This window comes from Ascaphus truei, chromosome 2, assembly GCF_040206685.1.
Source record: "Ascaphus truei isolate aAscTru1 chromosome 2, aAscTru1.hap1, whole genome shotgun sequence".
Taxonomy (NCBI): domain Eukaryota; kingdom Metazoa; phylum Chordata; class Amphibia; order Anura; family Ascaphidae; genus Ascaphus; species Ascaphus truei.
Genome location: NC_134484.1, coordinates 146,157,279 through 146,183,938, shown reverse-complemented (window position 1 = coordinate 146,183,938; position 26,660 = coordinate 146,157,279). Strand labels below are relative to the sequence as shown.

The 26,660-nt window shown below is 38.5% G+C and overlaps 1 protein-coding gene across 2 annotated transcripts in view; it reads right to left on the bottom strand.

The window, feature by feature from the left end:
- Positions 1 to 26,660, bottom strand: part of GNAL (G protein subunit alpha L) — a 340,967-nt gene that overhangs the window by 123,053 nt on the left and 191,254 nt on the right. The gene's annotated exons all lie outside the window — the stretch shown is intronic.

The following is a 26,660-nucleotide window of genomic DNA, read 5'->3' as shown; positions in this document are numbered from 1 at the left end:
GAAAGAAAAACCACATTTTCAGCTTCAATACGTGTGTCTTTGAGGTGAAAGTGCTTTGCTGTGTAACACTACCAAGTTATATATTAAAATGAGGCCTCAGAGAAAAGTAACATGACAGATTGTAGGTGCATATAGAGGGTGAAATCGCCACAATGCAGCACAGTTCCAAAGGTTGTAATAATCACCTTAACTAGTTATAGCATCAATCTTTCAGCTTTAACAGAAAGAGACTAGTGAACTTTGCAGTGAAGTACGTGATCAGGATAAAAATGGAGAGAGGGAATTTGTAAACCAAATTAATATCTGGTCTGTCCAACCTAAACAGATTCCTTACAGATGCAACACTAGTTGCCCTAAGCAATTACTTTCTCCAATTTCCATTCCTGTCACACATTACATTAGTGAAATTGTCAACACTTTTTGCAAGACCAGTATTTCAAACAATTTTTCTAGGGTCTTTTAATACAAAAATGGCTGCCATCATGTTTTCCTCAGCTGTGCACAGCATGAGCCCTTAACAAGATTGTAAAGACTGTAGTATGTGTTAGGCATCCTCTAATATTTATGGTTCACAATAAGAATTTCTGACAGTATATAAAAGTTATATTTCAATATGGTTATCGCATCATAAAATAAAAAAACCTGTAAGCATTACTGGAGAAAGTATAACAACGTGGATATTTATACACATGCGCGCACACTATTTCTACTATAAATAATATAAACATGAGGTACATAACACGCAGGGCAAAAATATTTTTACCATCGATATCTTCTGAAACAATTCTCAAACAAGAACAGCAGCTTTAAATTGCCTTCCCTTCCACCAATAGAAATCCTTCCGCTGAGCAAAATGACTTGTTTAATGTCAGTGCTTGTGTGCGTTTGAGTCTTTTTGTTTTAAAAGACGTGAACCAAGATAAAGGTTATTAAAGTACAATAAATAAAGTTATACTAGGCACAAGTATTTTGGAGAATTAATATGTATTGAAAAACAAAAATAGTTAAATACCATAAGGATTGGGAATTCTAATGAGATCCTATGAGATTGGGCTTCCTCAAGAGGTAGCAATGCATTTGTACAAAAGTACAAATATATGTCATCATCTTGCAGCATACAAAACGTTGTTTACTGCATCTCCAGACAAACATCTAATTAAGGTCATGTTTTTTGTATGAAACAAAGGCAAAGTAACTTATTGCTATCTGTATATTGACACAGAATGTTTTTATACATCAATGACAGCATATAATGTGTTAAAAAAAAAAAAAAAAAAAAAAAAAAAAAAAAATCGGCTTTATTAGCATTAACTGTCTTGAGTATCTTCTCCCGCCCAAAACGTCTACTCAGAATTGCTCCATCACAATGATTAGGACATTTTTCTATCCCCCAAAAAATACAAATTAGAAACGATAACTGTTAAAGGCTTTCTACATAAAGTACAGCTACTGTTATGTACTGGCTACACAATATTTCAATGCATCGGTGATCTAGAGATATCCATCCCACGCTCCACTAGTTACACCTGCTGCCATTAGAGCAGTGGTTTGTGCCCCTTTTTTGGTTTAAGAAACCCTATTACTGCTAGTAAATGAGTACATTGTATATTGTTGTGTATTGGTAAACGTAAGGAAGGAATCATTTCCAGTATTTTGTATAGGATTCTTAGAGAATATGTAGAATTAAGTCATTTTCTAGTAAGGCATTCTAAATATGTAACACATTATTAAAGTAGAGATGTGCAAAATGGTCTACAATGCATTATTTTTACCCCAAATTTTAGTCACTGCAAAATTGGACAAGCGCCCAACAGCTAATAATTTTGCCAAATTTGTAAACTTTAAGTGGCATATCGCCAGACCGTAAGCAAAACATGGGGTGTATGCCATATTTATAGTCTCAGCATTAAGATAACCTAGCCATTTTAGGGAATTTCCCAAATTAGCATCATTAAATTAAATTGCAATGCACATTGACCGAATTGACGGCGAACCACCTGCGAACCTCGACTGCAACGCAGCTTTTTCACAACTAAAAAGGGGGCAGTTTTACATGTTTTGAGACCTCATGCGAAAGGGTCGCACATCTGTCCATGTGTATCGTGGCATAATTGCAAAGGATAGCGGCATTATGTCTCCTGTAACAGACCCATTGGAATAGATCTTTCCTAAAAGGTGAGGGACTACTAAGCAGAAATAGTTATTTTGAATGGTTTATAACAATCGAATGCAAATATTAGTCGGTATACTGCAATATCTGGAACGTTACGAAGACTGTAGAACTAGATTTTGTAATAAAGAATGTTTACAAGTGCAGTCCTTCCCAGGAGCAACGGGAAATAATACCAGTTGTATGTTTAGTAGGTTAAGCAGAACTTATTTTAGAAAAATATAGATAATTCTACATCTGTCCCTGTAGGGTAAGACGGGGGTGGGGGGGAGAAATAGTGCACAAACCGAGATAGCACGCACACAAAACTGGGGGTTGGGGGAGTTACCACAACAGAATACCAAAATAAAATATTACATTGTGATCAAAAAAAAATAAAATGAAAAAGCTCCATCACCAATAAAAAAAATATATACACTTTGCTGGCAACTTGGCACAAGACAATGGGCTCGTCTCAGCCCAAAACATCAAGTACCGATACAAGCTGTTGCCCGTTCCAGAGTTTAACTCTCATTCCTGTCAACAGGAGTGAACGCCCGGAGCGGTGTGATCTCCCATACTGGCACTTGATCAATGTGCCCCATTGTGCCAAGGTGTGAGCCGGTCTTCTGTACATTGACTGTTTTTACCCCGGTGGTCAAGACTCCCTCTTGCCAAAATGGCTTAAGGATTCATGCCTGAAAAATGTCATCAGCCAATACAGTCACTTTTTATCCCACATTTGCGTTCACTCCCCCACCCTACAAGTTAAATAAAAATGTTCAAAAGGGATAATACTATAAAAAGTCAAAAAGGAAGCATATCATTTAAGAAGCGATCGCATAACTATTGTGACTTCCGAATATAGCTGTTCAACATACTGCAGTAATACCAAGACCTAAAATGCAGCATATCACAATAGCTTTATACTGCAAGCATATCTAATGGATCATTTAGTATTCCGGGAATTTGGATTTCCACTTAGACTAAAGTTGTTCATGCTTTATTAAAGATAACCATTATATAATTATATACCTATAAATGAACAGAGTACACATTAAGAGGCCTGTGAGATTTCTAAAGCACTACAACTTTGTCTATGAACATCCATTAAAATATATCCCACCCAACAACAGATGTACACTTCTCCAGGATCAATGCGATTTACTTGAACTTTGAACTAGATTGATAAAAGTGGAGTAGTAGAAAGCCCGGTGTTGCTCTTTGGCAGGATGTCTCCCCTCCTGCCTTCCTATCAAATCGCATATCACGCACTCCATTCTCCACCTCACTTTTAAAGCTTTACATTCTTCTTCTTACATCTCAGCCCTAATGTCTCACTATGCACCATCCCGACTAGCGTTCTGCCCAAGGATGTCTTCTCTCTACCCCTTTTGTATCTAAAGCCCTCTCCCGCTTTAAAGATTTCTTACGGATTGCTCCACTCCGCTGGAATGCCCGTCCCATCAATATCCGACCCTCTCTATCCACCTTTACGACACACCTGCTTAACGAAGCATACGAGTAGCTCCATGGCTGATACTTTACACCTCATACATAAACCTTGACCTCTTGCAGACGCACTTACCAGAACAAATTCCTAACGTCTCTGTACGTTCTTCCTACCAATTAGATTGTAAGCTCTTTGGAGTAGGAACTCCTTTTCCCAAATGTTACTTTTATGTCTGAAGCACTTCTCCCCATTATGTTTTATCTGTATTATTTCATATTTATAGGATTGACACGTGTATTACTGCTGTGAAGCGCTATATAAATAAAGACACACACACACAAGTTACATTGTCACATTAAGACGATGCTGTTGAATCAGGTTATTTAATAATAGTAGGTTTTATTCTTATATAAAAACATTTTTTTTTTTAAAGAGAGACTGTAGCCCCTGCCCTGTAGATCCTACAAACACATTTTGAAGGCACAGGGAGAAAATGCTAGAACTAGATTGGTCATCACTCGAGTCTAGGCGCAAAGTTCACCTTTCCTGTCTTGCCTTCAAATTCTTCATGGGCAAGCTAACCAGCTATCTGAACAAGCTCCTCACCCCTACCACATGCAGCACTTATCACCTGAGATCTTACTCCAAAAGGCTGTTCATGGTCCCAAGGCTCAACAAAGTATCTGGCCGCTCCTCCTCTTACCGTGCACCCAAAAACTGGAACAACCTACCAGAGACTCTCACATCCACCAACAGTTTAAGTTCTTTCAAATCTAAGGCTGTCACACATTTTAATCTGGTCTGTAACTATTTCATACGCCCATAATATAAATTATCTTTAACTGTGCGTGCAATGTCTTGTATATAATGTATACCTTGTTCATTTATGTAACTGTATTTGTAAACATGTATTATTTGTCTTAACTCTGTGCCCAGGACATACTTGAAAACGAGAGGTAACAATGTATTACTTCCAGGTAAAACATTTAATAAATAAATAAAGTGCATTTGTGTGTGTGTAGCAGGACCTGCCTGCACCTCTTCCCTTTCTTTCGTTCCGTTTTCTGACAGTGGTTGCGTACATAAATAAGATGTCACCCTGGAAGTGGAAACTTCCTGTTAACAGCGACGATGGGGCGGGCGGGCAGAAACGAAACTGCCCTTTCAAGATTACTTATTTATAGAAAAAAAAACATGTAAACTGTGCTGGCTCATCGAGGAGAAGGTACCAAACACAGAAGTAAAGCTGTGCTCTTCAATGAATCCTATAACTGACACAGGAGACGGGTCACAGTGACCTAAACATGTACAAGAGAATTTCAATTAAAAAATTTTTTTAATTAATTTAAAAAAAAGGTGCTATGCACTACTATGCACTACTATGCACTACTATGCACTACTATGCACTACTATGCAGGGCCCTCGGAGTGAGATGAGGGCCGATAGAACTTCTGCAGTGTGCAAAACAAATATATCTTATTTCTTCTTCCACACGTGTCAATGCGTGCGTTCTACAATAACTAAAGAAAATAGGTCGCTGCACAGCTTTTCTATGTCACAGCATCAAGTACGTTGTACAGTAGATTTAAAAAAAAAAAAAAAAAGAAGATGTAAACTACCAAATTGTTAATATTTGAAAAAAAATAAGTTAAATGTACAGTATAAGAATTTCAAAGAAATTCTGTGTTATGACATTAATTTCTATTCGGAACAGCAGACAAACAATCCTAAGTTTGATTTCACTTATCTTTACTGGGCGCACCGGTGACCAAGTTTTAAAACCACATTCACTAGAAGCTACAGCTGCAAGATGGTTAACAGGTTGGCACTGATCAGTGTCATATTATATCGAATTTGTGAATAACCATAGTTGACAATGCATTACCAATTTTCATACAACAGTGACTAGATCCTTATGGTCCTTTGCAATACAATTAGAAGTGGGTGAATACACAGTTATCAAAGCATTAACTTCATATTGAAAAGGGGGGGCATAAGAGTCTTATGACAAGTGTTGCCAAACCTTTGGAAAACAGTCACCCAACATTGAGACATTCCACTAGTTACTCAGGACACTGTCCTAACAAATCGCCTGCTTCTCGCTCACCCTTTAACTGTGGCAGATTGAGCATCTACTCATACATACACAACATTAATGCACAGAAGTGAGCAAAGGAAAATATCATGCAAACAAGCCATCCTTTTTTAATTGAATGACCACCTTTGCTTAAAAGAAATGAAAGTACATTACTAGATTATATTAGCAACGGTTACACCTTCAAATAATACAAGTTCACATGGCTTTCATTAGCATCTACTACTTCCTGTTGCAGAGGCTTCCTCCACTGGATCACCATGATGGACACCACTTGATGTGAAACGGAAATTCCCATGTAGTACTTTGTTGGCCATTGAAGTGGCAGATTCACATGATGTACAGTACTGTAAACTTTACTGGAGCCGAGACGCTTGCAAAGATTCAGGATTTTTTTTTTTTTTACACTGAGGAGCCCTTCAGCTGTTACAAACAAGCTCTGTGGTAATGGTAAGTCAGTGCGGGAGGGGCGATTGCACTGTAGGGAGAGAAGTACCACTACTTTATCATCATTTACAAACAAGGAGGACCTTCAGTTTCCCTTTTCATTACAATAAAGGCTCTTACAGTATGTCTCATTTTAATGCATCAATATTGTGTAACCCAGCATAAAACTGGATTATAAAAATAAACAAACATTTTTTTTTTAAACACAACACCCCAATGTTTAACTTGTCTACAATTTCCTACAAGCAGATACTTTTTTGTTTTTTTTTGTTTTAAGGACTTTCGCCACCTTCAAAATCTAACATGTCACAAAAGCCTTATTTTCCCTTGTTGCTTAACTATGACATTTTCCAGTAGAATCCTATGTTTGAGAAACACTGGTAAAATGAACCATCTCTGTACCTGTCCAATGGAACCCTTTCTAGTTTCACCCTCATCAATTGTGGAATCGAACAAGTACAGTACTTTCTCCACAGTTAGGTCGCACTCCCCAAGCAGCCCTTATACAATAAGTACATCTACTCTGTGGGATCTCCTGTGTGAGGCTTTGGGGCTCACACTGAAAAAGCTTCAAGAAATCATGAACTATGCCAATGACAGAGAGCTTTCCATGGCTGTGTACTGTCCACTTATTCGTGTGTTACAAAACGGGACTCCAACCCCTTCGATCGCAGGTTATCTAAAAGAAAATAATGAACTGGTCTTACGTAGGATTTATATACTTGATGGCCAGAAACACGAACAAAAAGTACGTTTGGTTCATTTAGGTATCAATATTTAACACACCCTTTCCTCTGTTGCTCGACTGCTAAAACTCTGACTCAGGCCCTCATTCTCTCCCGTCTCGACTACTGTAACCTCCTGCTGTCCGGCCTTCCTGCCTCCCCTACAATCTATCCTAAACGCTGCTGCCAGAATTACTCTACTCTTTCCTAAATCTGTCTTAGAGTCTCCCCTGCTCAAATCACTCTCCTGGCTTCCTATCAAATCCTGTATCACACATGCAATTATCCTCCTCACTTTCAAAGCTTTACACTCTTCTGCCACTACTTACATCTCATCCCTAATTTCTCGCTATGCACCATCCCAACTCTTGCATTCTGCTCAAGGATGTCTTCTCTCTACCCCCTTTGTATCTAAAGCCCTCTCCCGCCTTAAAATTCTCACTGACTGCCCTTCCCCTCGATATCCGACTAGCACCCACTCTATCTACCTTTAAGACCCACCTTAAGGCACACTTGCTTAAAGAAGCATATGAGTAGCACCGTAGATATTAGTAGACACGATACATAAAGCTTGGCCCCCTGTAGACGCACTTACCAAAAAGCCCTCCTACTGTTTCTGTACGTTCCTCCTACATACCAATTAGATTGTAAGCTCCTCGGGGCAGGGACTCCTCTTCCTAAATGTTACGTTTGTCTGAAGCACTTATTCCCATGACCTGTTATTTATATCTGTTTATTATTTATTATTTATAGGATTACCACGTGTATTACTACTGAGAAGCGTTATGTACATTAATGGCGCTATACAAATAAAGACATACAATACAATACATGCTGGCTTATCTGAGATAGTATAACAGCAACAAGAAAAAGTTTGAGGTGGTGACAAGAACCAACAAAAATTTGTCTTACCAGCATATTATCTTATGAGTCCATCTAAAATTCAAGTGGTCTGTATCTGCAGGCCGACACTTTCTACATGCAAAAGGTACATCAGGTCATCACTCTCCAAAATAAAAGATGCGGACACAAACCGTGTGGTATACTTTTTACCAACGATTTTATACTTTATATTATGATTAATATATTTTACTAGAATAGTTGCCCCTTGGTATATTATTTTATTGCCATTAGTAGAAAAGGCCTGGTCAAGCAGGGTAATTTTTTTAAAATTTATAATGCCCATTAAAGTGATTTAAAATATATAATACTAGTTAATACCTCCTGATAAAGAACTTGGTTTCACTAGGAAAGCAGAAGTGAATCAATGTGGGATACTGTGGTACCGTGGATATTGGGGATTCATTTGTAAATAGCCACGGTCGTCTCAAATCTTTACTATATAATGAGGAACTTACGTTTTAAAGTATGATCCTCAGCCTTACTTACCACGGTCAAAACATACACAGCTGCCAAATGTGACATATCTGCACTTCCACTTAAAGTGCGTTCACTTTATAACCGCTCCATCACGGGTAGGGTCATGTTTAAGGTTTGTTTTATAATAATCCAAGGTATGCCTGTCTGCGTTTGTAATAAAGAACCAACGTCTCGCTCAGAACACCCAATGGCCATACTGTATTACAAACTTGTGGTGGGGGTTACCAGTGCTGAAAACTACTGGGGTATGTAACATTGCTATACGTGGTCACAAAAAATATATTTTGCTTTTAGCATGGGTCAGATTGATGCAACCCGATTAAAGAAGGTAATAGAAGTATATCCTTGGAATGCATAGTGAGCCCAAGTGATTTGCTCAGAGTAGAAATGACCCAGGAAGGAATTCAACCCACAGGAACCTAGTACATCCAGAATAAACCCTTTCACCACTACACCCACTCCCCAGAGCCAACACGTAAAGCAGACTTTACAACATTCCAATAATGCCCCGCTTAATGCAACCCAACAAAAGCCTGTATATCTACATACCTATGTAATGAATTAAAAAGTATATATTTTAAACTTCTCTGTTCAGTTCCTCCTGCTTCCTCCACTACTAAAATTATTATATATTCAAAACGTCGCACTCAATGATGTGTTGCGGATTGAGCATAACTGGAGCACCCAAAGTAAAATCAACTTTTTGCACTAAAATGAAAAACAATGGATATATTGGATTATTATAGCTCGTGTAGGCCAGTTTTTAGCCGTGGTTTATTATCACATTAATGTGTTTAAAATCTACAGGTTGTCTGCCCTTTCAACATCTTGTAGGTGTATGCATATTAATTAGTTCTCTAAAAATAAAAAATAAACTTTGAGCCATCCGGCACTGTTGTAAAGAGCATGTGCGCACGCCTTTCCCCGATTATATTCTAAAAGTGGACTTGTGAGCTTGGCTTTTCATAAAGTAAACAAGGGATGATTTAAAAAAAAATTGAAATTTGCAATAAATGCAGGGCACATTTAGACCTGAACATGCTTTCTTCTTCTAATGTACCGGATTAAAGGACTTCCATTTCTGTCCTTAGAAAACCCCAATGTCCTGGGACAGGCGCACTCACGATACAGTGCTAGATAAGAGTTCAATTCCATTCAAACCAAATGGAACTCAGCGCCTCTTCTATACAGGGAAGCAGCTACGCAGCACATTGAGTCAAGCCCAAGCCTTATATTATCACATTTAGACACATCAGAAAGAAGTACAGCAGGGCCCCGGGTATACGGCGGGTTCCGTTCCAGGGGCCCGCCGTATAGTGAAAATCGCCGGAAAGCGGATCCGGCGTTTTTTGACATTCTGCGCATGCGCGGCCTTTGGTCTGCTCGCGCAGACTACGGTATGCGCGCGCAGACACCGGTCTGCGCATGCGCGCCGGGCGCAACCGCCCGTTCTGCGCATGCGCTACTGGGAATCAAAGATGGCGGCCCCCTTCTCTAGTGCTGAGGTGAGTGAAGCAGACGAACAGTGTGTGTTGTTTTAAATGTTCGATTGAGCAACCTAATTTCTCAATTTTTACATGGTGTGGCGATTTTCACTTCTCATTCGCCACACCTGTGGCTAAATTGAAAAATAGGTTGCCCACCTCTGTGCTAAAGTATATGTTTTAATGCAAAGACACACAACTATGTAGCAAAATGGGACAGCAGGATTCCCATATATTGCAAAATGAGGATATCTTACGGGCTTCCAAAGAATGCTGCATAGCCTCTGCACGTCCATGAGATGTTAGGAGGTATGTACCAACGTTTTAGCCTTTAATATATTTTATCCCCGTCTGTAAGGAAGTACAAACATGGTCTGCACAAAACAGCAAAGAAACCTGAACCTAGTGAAGATGAGAAAGGCAAGTACTGTACAGTGCACACACACATCACAAGGAATCCAGGATAGTTATGTAAGGGACCTTATGTTGAACTTTCAAATTCTTTGTCACATTTGTAAGGTGTGTGTACAAATATTGTTGCTAAGGTTCGCTCAACAGTCGTGCACACAGCCAAAACTTCCAAATGTAAAGACGCAAGGAGATTCAGGAAATGTACTGGTATTATACACCATCTCTATTATAACCACAGTATTAATGAAACCGTATAACCAAAAACAAAAATGGCTACAATGATTTCATTTAACATAAAGGAGAAGGGGCGGTGAGGGGGAAAGAAAAAAAAAACTCTGCCGATTATTGAAAGTTTGACATTACTTCTGCACAATATGGCTACTCTTATAGTGCCGGCGACGGCGATGTCAGGCTACGTACGGTCACTGGAAAAATCAAATTGAGATGACTTCCAGCGATCGCGACCAAACCGGTGCTCCGTCGCGCTTACTATAAGTGCACACGACGGCTGCAATGCATTTGTTTTGACGCGACATCGCGTCGCTGTCGCTAGAAGCGCAGCCTTGGGTATGAATCCTGAAAATAAAATCTACATTTTCCAGTCTGTGCTTCTTTCAGTATAGCTTTTCTTCCAAATTGGCAATCATATTTAAACTAGCAAATTATGACATTAACTATTACTGTACGTAGGGTAGAGACTGTGTTCCATGGCTGAGTGTTTAAAACTGCAATATGTGTCGAAGACTGCACTTAAGTCCCAAACCATGCTGTTTACTTAGAAAGCACATTACTTATTCCCATACAAATTCCTGCTCCACAAACCGCATGCTGAACTCCTTTTCGTATAGTCTGAATAGGAAATCCACCGGGACAAGCCTATTGAGTCAAATTGTTCCCATGAGCGAGAGGATCGACCCTGGCAGGCCAATTCTGCCATAGCTTCCATCTATATTTAAACAATGCCTATACTTGGTTATAAACCAGTTAATGCCACTGGGCACTACAATGCATAGCAAGACAAAAATTGTTTAAGATAAAGTCTGTTTTGCATTAAAACACTTATGCTCATTTTTAACCTCTCCCTTATGAATTTCCCCGCTTGCATCTATTCGGTCTCTCGCCGCTTCATACGTCTTTCTAACATAAGAAGATACCCCTTTAGGATGATTTAGTGGGTGCAGTGCCCCTTTATGCGTGGTGTTTGTGCCTCCAGAAAGGAACATGCTGTTTGTTGACCCTCTAGCACAAAAGCAAAAAGAAGAGGAACCTCAGGCGAGAGCATATTTCAATATAAAGAGAGGGGACCACAAATCCATGCATGCAATAAATCATTGAACTATTAAAAATAGTGTTATCAAGGATGACCACAAATTAGAAATACAGAGACATAGATAAGGGGGGGGGGGCGGGAGAGAGAGGGGAGTGTAAGATGCAAAGGGAAGAAAAGAGGATGCATGAAAAACACAAGGAGGGCAACAGAAAGGTAAAGGAAACCAGATGGAAAGGCAGAAGGTGACAGGGAAAGTAAAAAAAAAAACAAAAAAAAACAGGGCTTCTTTATGCAGTATGGTTAGAAGTTGCAGCATTGTCCTCTTGTACATTACTGCACAGGAGAGAATTCACCTGCAAAGTACAACTCCCTTCACCGTGCTGGAGGCAGAAGTACATGTTTAGCACAAAGCTGTACCGGTGGTCTCCAGAGAATGGGAAAATGGAAAATAGCTTCCCTCTTCAAAAACAACACCTTTCACAGACGATGCCTTCTGATCTATTATGTTATTTGTTTTTCAAGCAGGTGTGCATTACATTTTCATGCAATTCGAGAAGGGGGAGAAAGGAGAAGAAAAAAAAAAAATAGAAGCCTTTTCTAGCAAACAATAGCCCAGATCTTAACCCCGTCGCTGGCCGAGATTCCCCCCCTGGCTGTGCAGGGGTTAACGGGCAGTGAGGCATGCTTACATCCGTTCTACATTATTGTGCTAATGCATTATTAGGCTATGGCCATTACCTATTCTAGTTGATTAGAATACAAATCACCGCTTCCTGGAAAGCGGTAGCCTTCCATGTGAGTTTACCTTAAATATTTGTCTGTGCTGCATTATTTTAACAAGCCCCGTTTTTTTTAAGCTTACGAAAACGATCCTTATCTTTGTTTTTTCCTACCACGCTGCTCGAAGTCCAGGGATTTGCGGCTATGTTTATTATTCCTGGTAATAAAAAGGTGTTCTATGGAATTGAAATGGCTTCTGGTTTGTGTGTTTGCATTTAAAAAAAAAAAAAAACGAAAAAGACAGATTACAGATATGGATAAAGAAAAAAAAAAAAAAAGCAGCCGCATGAGAACGTATCTTCTTGTAGGTGTATGCCAGGACTTATCCTTAACCCTTACTGTGCCCAAACGACGTAATAGTCCGATCAAAGCAGAAGTAGAGTCGCCAACACTTCTGTTTTCAGCATGTTGGCGCCAGTCTAATTACGTGATTGCAGGACACGAATGTGCTGGAGGTAGGGTGGCTGTCTGGTGTTGCCAGGTCACCTACACTCTAAAAAAAGGTTAAAAGTTTCCATTTTACACCCTCGTTCAATGTGCCGTGAACACATTCCCTGTGCTAGAGAAGATTTGAGTCCCATTCATTTTATACAAAGCACTGCACTTCCAGTATGGCAGGGGGGGGGGGCGGGAGAGAAGAGGGGGGAGAAGGGAGGGGAGAGGGGGGGGGAGAGAAGAGAGGGGAGAGGGGGGAGAAGAGAGGGGAGAGGGGGGAGAAGAGAGGGGATAGGGGGGGAAACATCTTCACAGCACAATGAATTGGGCATTATAAGAAACCCAAAATGGCCAACATCTGCAACATTTTTCATGGAACAATTAAAGAAGGTTGGAGAACATTTGGGATGGGTGCAGGGGTCAGAAACATGTTTTTTTTCTAACCAGTGGAAGATGAGCAGTCCTACTTTGTACTGGTTTATAATGCAGTGTCATCAATTTCAAGTACAGTATCAAGTCTTTAAAAAAAGCATCTGTTTGACATATAAGAACAGACAAAGTAAAACAAAATGGTATTCGCTCTGTCACTGCACTTTCCTCATAACTTTAGCAAATTAAGATTACAGGTGTACTTCTTTGCTTTATGCCAAAATACACCATGTTTGCCAATGCAGCCTTTTAACATTTTATTCATGCTGCCTACAGCATTCTTTTCCTTCTCAAATTTTTACAGCAGATCAGAAAATGGTAAACCAGGTGAGCCAAGTGTCTTACCTGCCATCAAATGCTATATTTTTGGGGGTTTCCATGTTTTTCATACCTTGTTAGTAGGAATGACGTCCGTATTATTACATGTAACCTTTGGAGTGCCCTTATGACATAGGACTGTCACACAAAAGGCCCTATTGACCATATATGTATACCGTAAAGTTATACTCAATTGTCCATCTACATACAGAATATCACAAGTTCTCCAAGTGGAGTAGGGCATGTCATTTTTTATTTTTTAGCCAGTATTAACTGTTCTTCATCTACTGCCTCATCAAAATATAGAGGCAGCACGCCAAGCTTACGTTGACCTACTGTATTGTAAATTATTAACTTGGTTGTACACAGAAGAGTTATTGGTTTGGTCCCTCCTTAACCCAGGATTTCTTATTACAGGTTCCTTAAGGAAGACAGATGAAAATGCAGGGGGGAAAAGCTCTATTAAAAAGGAATGGAAGCTAAAAAAAAAAAAAATAATTGCAGCTAGTACGTTTTACACTAGATATTGAAGATGAGGAGCCTTGTGAAAAAAATGTGGATTCTTTTGAGTGTTCTTCCGCCTCTATACTGGTCAAAGTAAATCTCTGGAATAGCTATCCACCTACAGCAAATTCATAGCCCACCATTACTACATAAACAAAAAAACAAACAAACAGGAGAGACGAGTGTCACTTCTGTAAGCGCACGACAAGATAAAAATTCTCTTACAAATAAAGAATCATCTCCCCCCCACCCCCCCAAAAAAATACACCTTTTACCCTACGTGTATCTTTCCCATCTTTTCATACCAACACAGGACAGCTATGTTCTTATGGTGCTTCATGGGATGTAGAAACTATACTTACCTAGCGAAGGTGCGTGGAAAGCAAAGGGACAACGTTACCAAGCGGTCATTGGAATGGGAGTTAATGTGCCTTATGACCGCTTAGTAAAGCTGACCCAAAGTCTTTTAATAAGGGAGTATTTTTGCCTGCAATGTAATATTGTGATAGACTTTCCAAACCGGGAAGAGCGGTGTGTAAGAGACGTATCATTCTACATCACTGTAACCCATAATAAAGTACAGAGGCTTGGCTGATCATCCACAACAACACAGCTGGAGACAAACTGCCCAACTTAGACAACCGAGCTAAAATAGACGTTTATCTAATTAGGGCTTCCAGCTTCCCAGAACGAGCTGAAATTACCCACCGTTCCACGGAATTCTTAGAAACCCAAAACTAGAAATTTATAAAATGGATAAATTTAATTTTTAGTTTAGTGCGAAATTCACCGCTAAAAACAACAACTCCACCCATAATAGTGTCATTGCTTTCGAGGTCCTCAAGTGTTTGATCGAGAGCCTCTAATGTGTATTTGTGGGACATTGTACTCTTCTCCCACACAATGATCTCGCACTCTTGAAGAACTTTGGCAGCTCCTGCATTTTTTCCTAATGTTGCAAATTGGATTGCCACAGTGACCAAGATTAAGTGGTAGCTTCAGGGTAACGTGATGGGATCATGTCCGTGAAATGCATCCAGGCAGACAAACCTGCTCCTTGATTTCACAAACCATCATGCAAAATTTGGTTACGATATCTTAAGGTGTCCAAATGCACAGCGAGCAGACAAAACAACCTTTCCAAAATATATAGTATATAAAAATAGAGATGAGTGGGTTATTTTTACTAGCATTTATTTTTAGAAACAGATAAAAAAAAAAGTAGAACGCAATAAAACGTTTTGCAAGACGGCTCATACGCAGTCACATTCACAGCCCCAAACAAATTGTGTTCCAATTAAAAAGAACGAATGCTGACAAACACTTAACAGCTTCATTTATTTGTTTAATGGAAGGATGCATACATGTGGCCTACATTTATTGTGAAAAGTATGGCAAATTAAATAATGAAGTATAAAAAGGCAAGGAGATCTTTTTGGAGGCTTATTTTTTTTTGCCATCAGTCCAAGAATATTAAAGCAATATTTCTTGTTGGGCACTACTTCACTCAACAAACATGAGGTAATATAATGGAGCACTGACTGTCACTGTATACAAACATTACGTCTATATAGAGAACAGAATAAAAGAAATTGGGACACTAGAAGAAGTGCCAAGCCCAATTTCTTCCCCCTCCCAAAGCACTCTATGACCAAGCAACTTATTGTGGGCAGTACGCCAATTCAACATTTACTGCATGGTAACGGCCTTAAAGTTTGTAGTTACTCTAAACTCTTGCTCACCGTACGAGGGAGAATCGTGCAATAGTGCATCAAGGTGTTCAGTAAAACGCTCTTGTGCAATAATACTTTACAAACTGAAATGCTCTCCTGCCCCAAACCTATTCTTACATCGTTCAATTGGAAACACGATTAATAATAACCAAGAGACACCTGGATTGTTTTATTTGATGACTGCTTGTTTCCTCTATATATAGTGTCTAAGCACTAAAAGAAGCTCACCGCTAAAAGACATGGCTTCAAAAAGCAGCAAACCCCAACCCCCATGAAATTATATGCCAGTGGTGTTCTTATCCTCCTGTAACTTCAGACATTGTTCAAGGTACCGATACTACATTTAGTAGCTTTCTGCAGTCCCTGTACATTTTCGTGATCTTGAAGCAGAACAACATGCCTATGAGAAATAAGATCACTGCCCGATTCAAATAACCATAACAATAGTTGCCCCCCTGTTTGCCAAAGCTTTGCATTCCTGCGAATTTGAGAGTGGTGGTGGAACAGGAAAACAATGCCCCTTGTAGGAGGAGGTTGTTCTTAAAGTGCGGCTGCATTTCAAAATCTATGGCCAACCAGCATTGCAGGGGTTAAAGCAGATATGGGTTTATCCCTTGTCTGGACAAGCCATACCAAAATAAGGAGAACTAAAAATCAGAGAATCGGCAGCTCTCGTTAGCGGAAAACTGGATTTCCAACAAGTATTTAAACCACAAATTAACAATACTACATTTGCGATTTGTGTTATGCAAGCTGTAACCTTGCACTATAGGATAAATAAATAACTAAAGGATTTCAGTCCGAGGCAAACAAATGATCTATGGATAAATTTGTTTTTCCATTCTGGGTTTCCAGTTTCATCCATAGCTGCTGCTAGTGCTTAAAATATGCAATCCCTGTGTGTTTATAGTTTGTCAGCTAACAAATAATCTATACTTTAGAAGGATAAAAATGCACAATGGCAAAGAAGGAAAACCTTGGTTTTACTTCATAGCAACGTGCTCATGAAACGGTTTTTGTAGGCTACAAAGAATGCACCCATCAGCCTGCTGATATTACCGGCTGACGTCAAGCTCTATCCTAGATAGGAACAATCAGGACTGTACCAACAACCACCCAAAAGCAAGTCCAAGCAACGAAACACTCCTACGGGGGTTATTCATTAGACAGATTAAAGGTACTACAGCATGGAGACTCCAGGCTTCATGGGACATTCCATGCAAGTGGGGCAATTTAATGAATAAACCCCATACCCTATAAAATGATTATTTTGTTATTTATAAAATAGGTTTTACCAGGAAATAATACATTGAGAGTACTGTACATGGTTAATACATTTCCTCTCGTTTTCCTGGGCACAGAACTATGACAACACATGGTTACATTACATGAACAGAGGTTACATACATTGGACTTACAGACTTTCATGAACATTTCATGCCCCAAAAACAGAAAATGAGAGTTTTGTTATTAAAGATCGAAAGTAATCCAATTTAAAATCGAAAAGTTGGAACTGCAGTTTGAAAATTAATACAACGTAGTTCTCGGTCACTCCTCACCACACTTTGTACACGGGTACACCACACGTTTGAATTGCATCTGCGGTACATCCTATTATACACTGTGTTACTGTACATTAGAATAAAACAAGTGATAATTAGCACAGTTCATGCCTCAATTTCTACTCATATTTAGTGGCTCACAGGGGATGACTACCACACTAAAGTTTCGCAGTTACATGGGCATCACTCAAAACAAATAATAATATCTTTTTTTTAAATTTTTATTATTATTAAAGTGTTTGACCAAGTTAACAATTTTGTGAATAATTAAAATACGTGGGTTGCCCAAAGAACAGTTTGAAACGGGGTCACCCATCTCAGTGCTACCACGGGCTATCATAAACAGATTATGTAACACTCCTACCACAGTAATATTTCAAGGGGGTAAAGACATTTGCTTAGTAGCCAATCATGGCATTCATGCCACTATGATTTTCTAGGGGTACCATATCCCTCTCCCAGCAATCCTAGCATACAAACAATTAAGCAGATTATAAATACAACAAAAAAAGCAGGCTAAATATTCTACATTGAAATCCCAGTCAATCCAGTTTTATTGTATGTAAAGCATGCAACTATATATATAATTCTACATTCTTACCTAAACTGGCAATCGTTTGGTGCTCCTGTTATAAATCTGTCAAAATCCTGATTGTGTGCCTAACAAAATGCCCGCCTTTTAATCTAGGTGGTGCAGTCTGAAATGCAGCCAATATGCAACAGTATATTACTAAGTATAACACATTATTGTTACAGCTTTCAGAGCAATAGACAGTCTGCTTTTTGGAACAGAGCAACAGATCTGTTTGTGATACTTTGTTGCCAAAGGGCAAAGCTAGAAAAGTGCGTGTTAAAGTCGGTTTCGGAAGGGGATATGACATTCTAAATGGTTGCTGTAGCAACCACGAGGATGATCGATCTATAAATATTTGTAAAAAAATGGAATTAGGAGTTTTAATTAAAAAAAAAAATTTTTTAATTCAGCGGGTCCTCGCTTATCCGACAGAATGCATCCCGCAAACAACCGTCAGTTTGCGAGTCCCATGTTAAATCGGCGGCGACTGTCGGATAAGGCATCCGTCGGAAACAGAGGACCACATAATGGATTTTTTAAACATTGGATTGTTCATGTTTTGCTGATTTAAGTTTGAGCTACAGGGACCTGTTACAATCGTCGGAACTTCTGTGCATGTAAAATAACTTACAACAGAAAATAAATGTCAACTTGTTTGAACGACATTACCCTCGCAAAAAAAAAAAAAAAAACCATAATCAAAATAACCTCAATTGTAAAGTACAATAAAAAATTCCATGATATGCTTTATCTTACTTTTAAATACACTTTACATTTAACACATTTGTTGTTACTTTAAGACATTTACGGTCTGTTCAGTAATGCTTAACTTGACTGAAAGAAAAGCGTGTGTTTCTACGTCATAATTAAAACGAGTGGATTGGGAATCACACGAGCCATCCAGATGAGCGGGAAGTACCTTTTGGTTTTGGGGTTTTATAATATTTCAACCTGTACCAGGGAAATGGGGGGGGGGGGGAGAAAGGAGAAAGAGGGGGAGACAGACACTATTGTCACCAACTGTGGCGGAGGTCATTAAGATTACCAACTAGGTTTACCATAAAAATCAATAGGGGTGTGCCATGATTTGCTTTTGCGAGTTACCTTAGAAAACCCATATTCTTGCTCATAAGGCGTGTCTCCTCTCCTCACTGCACTAAGCTTGCTGTGTGAGGAAGGAAGGGGGGGGGGGCTTGGAATTTTAATTGTAAACCCATTGTCAGGCGAGGTCTGTGTGCATTGCTTGTTCTTATAAGCAAGTTGTTCCAGTGACAAGGGCTCTCTCACACACACACAAGGTTATTCCAACTATATGGCAACGCTGAATGATGAAGAGCATTGTCCACGCCAATCGTTATCCATGTTTTCGTAAAACAGTTTGATGGAAATCAAGTTCCTAAAAACAAGTTGCGTATACATTTATATTTAGCACTTCCATTTCACAAGAGCACCCTTGTACATTTGTATCCCCACAAGTTTGGGTTTCATCTAAGGTTACCCCATATTTGTATAGAATATACAGGTAGCTGCTTACAGGTAGGCAGGCAAAACATCACACAGAAGCATGAAAAGGGACACTGTATAACATTTTACAGTGACCTGCGCATAAATTCTTCCAATTATCTAGATATATAAATTGCGGCAGTTTCTTATTGTTTAGATGCTGTAACTATGTAAGAAAATAGCAGTGCGTCAATGTGTCTCATGATACTTTGGGAGTCACACCCTATTTTTGTAAAAAAATAAAAAATCTAAAATTAAAAAAAAGAAAAAAAAAAGTGTTAAATGTTATATTTTCTTAAAGTAGAAAATATAATGTTGTTATTTGGTGTCTGCTCTGCCCGAACACATTTGGAAAGCAATATTACATACTGCATTGCAACATATGAAATATGTTGTTTGCAGACTGGCGAGATTGCGGAGTTCACATGACCAAGATATATACACATGGAAGCAACACCAAATAAAACTTCACCACATACTGTACATACCACACACACACACAACAAAAATGCTGGTTTTACCCACAAAAGGGACCCTGACATTTATTACAAAAATGTGAAACATTCCTATGAAAAACTAAAATAAATTTAAAAAAAATAATAATTACAAATGCCCCTTTTTTATCCAAAAACCCCAAATCTCAGAATTGGTATCTTTATATGTATTGTTGATGTATTTTTAGAGCTTAGATCACACACACAAGCATTAACCAGCAAAAATCATTACATGTATTGTCTATGACGAGCGAGAAGACATTTTTTCAATCCCCCTCAAAAATGCCAAATCTGACAAAGCCGATATCTGTAGAGTGCGCGCCATCCCCAAAAAATGAAAGGTGATGAAACGCTCAAGAAATATGACCGCTAAATCAGGGGAAAGACATGAGGGAAATTCTACGACTCTCCACCTCCAATTAAACATAGCCGTGTTTTTCTCCCCCTAATAATTAGCGCACTTGGGACATAGTGTACCGGTCGTGTAGCAAGCCACACTCACAAACCAACAGGAGAGGTTCCATACCAGGTAACCATCAACACAGCCCAAAATAACAGCACTCGTGATCTACATTATGATCTGTTTCTTGTTCTTTCCAATTCACTGATAAATCATTAAACAAAAAGCATTACCGCTGGGATTCACTACCGTGTCTGTTATTGCAATGCGATGCCATGTTAACTGCCATGGACTTGAATGTTCCCCTAAATCAGCAAAGCTTCATGCCTTTTAACTCTACAGAAGAGAGAGGCGGTGATTTTACAAGTAGCCCAAGGCTTTAGAATATACAGTACTAGCAAATGTTACAGCTCATAAAAAAAATAAAAACATTTTTTTTAAATGATACAGGAATTTTTGTAGAAGGTATGGAAAATGCCAGGTTATCATCAGTGTGTATATTCTAATGATGAATACGCAAAATATTAGGAAACGTCACATCTTTTCTGGCCGTCATTTTTCTGTCTATAAATGTCGATTCAAATGCATTATATAAACTACATTAGATAACATAAAAACAGTTATCTTTGACAAAGTTTGAATAGTTAAATGCTCAAGTGCTGCACAGCTCAGACTAGATTTCTAACTATCCATGGGGTGAATTGGTAATCTTTGCAATGCAAAGATTTAAACTTGAATTGCCACATTTAAAAATAAAAAAAACCTTTCAAAAAGGAAAGTTTGTATACTTTTAAACTTTGTCATGGACAATTTTGTAAGCAAAAAACTAAAAAAAAAAAAAAAAAAAAAAAATGTATAAGAAGTTTTACAAAAGGAAGAATGTTACATGTTTCTCCCTTCAATAAAAGTAGAATTGAACAGAAAAAAATATTTCTACAAATATAAATAATCTACAAAAAAAAACCAAAATGATTTGGGGTTTCCAAGTTTTAGTGTTAAGCAAATAGGAACATTTCAACCAATTCATGAACAAATGCATCATTATTTCAAACCAAACCAAATCTAAAGGCTTTTACACTAACCAATATAGTTTCTTAAAAAGATATACAACTGTGCACAACGCACGCACACAATAAATTAGTTAATACAGTACATTTTAGAGAAGAATCAATAGGTTACAGCACTATTTTTAAACAGAAATTCTCAATTAACATACATTTAAAAGAATAATCTTAGCGAATATATTTTACAATTTATAGGGGGGGGAAAAAAAAAAAAAAAAAAAAAAAGTCATTGGGCAAAACCCTTTATGTTTCATTTATATTTTGAAGGGCTGTTCTGGACACACACACACACACACACACACACACACACACACACACACACACACACACACACACACACACACACACACACACACACACACACACACACACACACACACACACACACACACACACACACACACACACACACACACACACACACACACACACACACACACACACACACACACACACACACACACACACACACACACACACACACACACACACACACACACACCACTTTTTCCCCCATGTCATTCAAAAGGAGTCGCTGCAAAACTAAAGTTCTCTCCGCCTCCATGAAATATTTCTAGTCATCTTAATAAACAAAACTTTGTGCAACATCAAATGACATCCCATATTTCAACCACCCAGCAGCGCACATCTGTTTGTGTTACAGCAACAAGGACAGTTAGCAACATCTGCCACACAAAATAAATGGCAAAAACAGCTACCGAAATGGTCATTTATAAAAGCGTCTGGAGCGTCTACAAGTAAAATACGGATGGGATTTCAGGATTTTTTTTTTTTTTTTGCTTGTTTGACATTTAGTTTTACTTTCAGAAAGAGACCAAATAATATTTGCGCTCTATCAAATGGCATGCAGATTTGTCAGGCACAGTACAGAATGATACAATGAAATAAAAGTGCGAGGAGGGGAATGAATGCTATGCATATTAAAACAAGTATATCAAAATTAAGAAATGTAAGATGTCAAGCATGATTTTGTGATACTACCGTAGAAACTTATTTTTTTTTTTCCTCTCATCTTTTTCCTTTCCATGTACAGTTTTCAAAAAGTGTATTATCCAGTATACACAGTATGTGAAAACTCAGGGCAAATGTAGTCAGTCTTCCAAATAGCAATATTATCCGTGCTTTTCATGACATGCTGTAACGTGCTTTCCGTTCAATGACCTGCTAATACTGTAGACGTGAACAAAAGCCAGGACATTTCCAGGATATAGATCTGTATTTATTTTTTTTGCAATATTTAATAAGCTAAAAACCTGATGCATTCAAAATCCCCTTTTCTATGAGAACTGAGCAAATCTAATAATGTAAATGAACACAGGCGATTATGCAACATACCATGATCATTTTCCACAGCTAGTAGCGCAATGTGTCCTTAATCTGTTAACTACTGCACAAAGGGCATAAGAAAAATGATCAATAAATCAGGATTAAAAATGAAAACAGTCAATTCCTGTTAACTTGAACAAATGTCAGTCAGCAGTTGGCCAAAGTAAGATTGCAAAATGGGACAGGAAACCTAGCACGTGTGATCAGTATATATTTCTCATGCGTTGCGTAAAATGACAAGATTTCAAATGTAGTATACCATTAGAAACACAGACTGCAAGAGTATTTTATCCTTCGGGTTTAAATACCGTGGTATTATTCTTTAAAAAAAAACAAAAAAAAAAACACCTTTTAAGTTGTAAAATATTAAAACTAAGTGATCTTACTAGAACAACTGAGAAACATAAGCAATATATAAACAGATTGATACAGAAAAATTGTGACCAACAAGATTGTGTGATTTATTTACAGCTTAAAATGCATGAAAACAAAATAAAAGGTTTGCATCTGGCACAGGTTTTCCATTGAACGGATACGTATTTTCGTACAGCATCGAAGACAAACATACACTGGGATTGAATTACTATTCTAGAACTGCTCCAAAACCAAATAATTCTGTGCCCAGGACATACTTGAAAATGAGAGGTAACTCTCAATGTATTACTTCCTGGCAAAATATTTTATAAATAAACACTTATTGCAATTAAAAAAAAAAAAAACAACAAAAAAAAACAAGTGCATTGTATTCCAAAAGAACAAGTCCTATTTTATTTTGTATTTAAGGAGTGGCGATGCGGAGCAACAGGACGAGCTACGAGAGGAGCAACAGGACGAGCTACGAGAGGAGCAACAGGCCGATAGAAAGCAAATAATTTTTTTCTGTCCAAATGTGCCATATCTGTGGTGGAAAGTTTTATACTACTCACAACAATCCCCAATATTTAGTATTCAAAATGAGGAGCTGCTTTAATTTAAAAAAAAAAAAAAAGATGTATTTTTGAGACGCTCCTTTTGTTTTAAATTGATCTGGCTCAGGGGCGCAAACTTGTTTTGCTGCGCCCACACCCTGTGCCTGCTCTCCTCCTTGGAGGGTGCGCCCCCCTCCTTACCTTGCACGGGGTCATGTCACGTCACGTGACCCGCGGCGTCATTTGACATTACGTGGCAACCGTGATGGCACACGACGCCGCGTCGCCATGGTAATGTGTCCTTGAGCCGGCTGAACCTCGTTAAGGAGGAGGTTGCAGAGGCCTTGCACGGTCCCCCGGCATTTAAATGCCTTGGGGGAGAGCACAGGACCTCTGCAACTGCCCACGCCCCCAGTTTGCACACTGCTGATCTGGCTAACAGATCTGCACTAAATGTAATAAACTTTCTTGATGGACCCAAAAAGAAACAAAATGACAGGGTATTTTGATTTTATTAAGGTACTTTTAACTTGTCCAAGTGGCACTGTGTCTCTTTCCTGTAGCATCCAGCAAGCTTCGAGCCAAAACCCAAGAATTTCAGCGCCTGATAGCAACTCGTTGCAGACGCTTAACCACACATCACTACAAAAAAGATGTGTTCTATGTAAAAACACAATTTGAATGGTTACTTTCGCAGCACTCATTGATTAGGTGACCAATGCTCCCCTTTTCCAGGAATCTGCCGATGTATGTTACAATAACCAGCAACACGCAAATGAGCTTTATATAACAGTAACAGGGAAAAGGAAAAGTACGTCTAAAATTATGAAAAAAAACTGCCAAAATACCAGGTTTAAGGATTGAGGGAACATATTTACCAAGCGGTGTTTTATACCTAGTGAAACTCTACTTTTTTTTCTAAGCTAAAAGCATTAAACATTTGTAAACTAGCAAAACAAAAAATCCTATTTTAAGATGTAGAAAATATTTTAGGCGAGTTCAGTTAATGGTGCAATATGTCCAATGAATACAAGGCAACAAAGCCCTTTAAAACACCCAGAACTATTTTTTTTTGTGTTTTTTCCCCAATGAGAAAACTCCCGATGTTCATCAGGGAACCAAACTATCACTTCTATAAAGCAGCCACTTTTCCCACCAAACTGAAAACAATCCTTACAATGAACAAAAAACAGAGAACACAAACCGCACTATAGCAAAATGAATAAATGTGTACAAAGCATAGTACTGTTAAAAGATCACAAGAATAAAAAAAATATAAGAGTCATTTTTGTTGAGGCCACCCTAATGGCTAATGTAACTTTCAACACTCATGTTCTGCAACAGCATTGTCATGCATGTCAGATGCAGAAAATGCTTGCCCAATAGCATCGATCCTAGTTTACAAGGTTTCATTTATTTTATAATGAAGCATGTTTCCAGGAATAAAGCCACCCACCCAAGAATGTGACTCACGACAGATTGTAGCAATGAAAAGGTGTCTCGTCTCTGCCCCAGAAGCAGCCCCCCCACCCCCCTCTTGCCTTTAAGAGTCTATAGAACAAGACCATAGGGAATGTTAATCTAGAAGAAATCTTGATTACATCGTTCCAAAAACAGAACTGTAAAAAGTGACAAAAGCATGGCGAAAAACTACAAACTTAAAAACAGCCACATACTGTACTGGTTAGTCACGTATTTCATACCACCGACAGTGATGTATAAACTAGTTTACACGAGCCATTTATTAGTGCCATTAACAGCTTACCATCTAAATCTTGGCACTTTCGGGACAAGAAGGTAACGTGGAATGCCTAAAACTACAAAGGTTCTGCATTTTCAGCTAGATCCACCAAAAGACCACATTTACGTACAGGCATACCCCAGTTTAAGGACACTCGCGAGTAAGTACATATCGCCCAATGGGCAAACGGCAGCTCGCGCATGTGCCTGTTAGCACGTCCTGAACAGCAATACCGGCTCCCTACCTGTACCAAAGCTGTGTGAAGCAGGGAGACTATAGAGCCTGTTACACATTCCTTATTTACATCAGTTATGCCCGTATATTATGATTGCAGTACAGTACATGCACCGATAAAGTGAAGCACTCCCTTTTTTTCAACTTAAGTAAATTTTCGCTTTACATACATGCTCTGGACCCATTGCGTATGTTAATGAGGGGTATGCCTGTATGAGACTTTTAGGTTATTTGCACTAAACAAATACAAAAAAAAAAAAAAAAATTTTGCATTCTGGCAAGAAATCTCATCATATGAACATGCTTTCAGTTCTATACTGTAGCTCTCCCAGTCAGTTACAAGTCTCTTACAGTAACTATTGACCAGTGGTAAAACTTATGCAGCAAACATATTCAACAGTAGTACTCCATTTTCTAGGAAGTTCCCAGTCGGAAACACATTTCCCTGTTCGGGAATGCAATACTTCCAATGTCTGCTAGTGTCAACAAAATTCACAAAAAGACAGCAAGAACAGCCAACATTGCAACCTCAGTGAAGTAATTCTGCAACAGCAAGAACACAGGAAGCCAACATAATAGCACAGAAAATCAAAGACAAGCCTATTCTCCCAAGATATCCAGAACTTGCATTAAACAAAAACAAAAAAAGAAATCACACAAATCATTGATAGAAAGGGCAATAAATGACAAAGCACTATTCCCACTTTTTGGGGGGTACATGAAACACCTATACATTACATGTTTATGTATGGATGTGTATATTAGGAATTCAAAATTCAGATTTTTCAATTTCCGAAGTGACGTAAAATAATATTTGTGGGTATCATCAACAATGTCCGCCCACCCCTTTTTTTTTTTATATATTGCTGAAACGTGAATCAGAGAAGCATTCTTTTCTAAGTTTTACACATGAGCCCATAGCTATGGCATCTCGAATTGCACATTTCCTGGTAATTGCCAGCAAAAGATAGTTAGGAGGCCAAATTTAAGAAGCATTTACACATAGCTTCAATTATAAAGGAAAGACGGCTTATATTATCAAGGGAACATAGCTTAAATTAGAAAGGAAGGCACAATACTACGCTAGGAACAGTGCTTTAAAAGGTTTGCCATTTACGCCCTCTTTAGAGCTCCTGGTTAGTAAATAAACACCAATTAGGCACAACAAATGTATTTACTTAAAAAGACAATGTCACCACAATACTCTGGGACCTTTAGAG